Source organism: Octodon degus, unplaced genomic scaffold (assembly GCF_000260255.1).
Source record: "Octodon degus isolate 3935 unplaced genomic scaffold, OctDeg1.0 scaffold00221, whole genome shotgun sequence".
Taxonomy (NCBI): domain Eukaryota; kingdom Metazoa; phylum Chordata; class Mammalia; order Rodentia; family Octodontidae; genus Octodon; species Octodon degus.
Genome location: NW_004524797.1, coordinates 3341941 through 3342793, shown reverse-complemented (window position 1 = coordinate 3342793; position 853 = coordinate 3341941). Strand labels below are relative to the sequence as shown.

The 853-nt window shown below is 34.8% G+C and overlaps 1 protein-coding gene across 1 annotated transcript in view; it reads left to right on the top strand.

Annotated features, from left to right (window-relative positions):
* Positions 1-853, top strand: part of Tex10 (testis expressed 10) — a 58749-nt gene that overhangs the window by 33498 nt on the left and 24398 nt on the right. The gene's annotated exons all lie outside the window — the stretch shown is intronic.

The following is an 853-nucleotide window of genomic DNA, read 5'->3' as shown; positions in this document are numbered from 1 at the left end:
ACAAAATAAAACAAAGATGATGCAGTACCTGGGATTCCATTTTTTGAAAAGCTGTCTTTATTTCCAGTTTTAGCCTGGGAGGGAATTCTTTCAAGGTCTGGTTTACAGTAGGACTATTATTACCAAGTCCATGGGGTTGAATTTTTCATTCTTTCCCATGTAAGACCACCAAAAGGTCACCTTATTATTGTAGCTTTTTCCTTGGAACTGGAAGTTGTCCTCAGAATAAAACCTTGATTGCTTAGATCTTCTTTTTTTTGTGAGATTTTGGGACCCAGTAAATGTTTATTATCTTATTGGCTCTTGAATGCATTTGTCATTTTTAAAAATGATTTCATTTAGCTTTTTTGGGGGGGGTATATGTAAGATTTAATTATAAAAGACCTCATTTCATAAAATAATAAAGATGCTATCTCTTCATGGCTTTCCTCGTTGCATGGATAAGGAAATAAATGAAGAATGAAGCTTGTAAACTCAAGGTTGCATTGAAATCATAGCTTTTGATCACGAAGTGGTAAAAGAGAAAATTCAACCTCATGACTACCTTTATAGTCTTATATTTTCTATGAAAAATGTATTGTATTTTGTCTGCTATCAATAGCTGCATGGTTCTTACCAGTACCGAAGTATGCATAATCATTTAATCTAGAACTTATGTAAAATTCAGTTCTAGCAGAATAGTAAGCCGAGGCCAACTTGTTCCAGCTCATTAGAGCCGGTCCCTACATCTCTTCCCAGCTCCATGCCCTGTGACATTGTGTAGGCATCTTGGGATCAAATATGCTGCTTCCTCCACAGGTATTGGCAACCACTGCATCAAAACTTTTTTTTTTCTTTATTTTTATTTATTTAT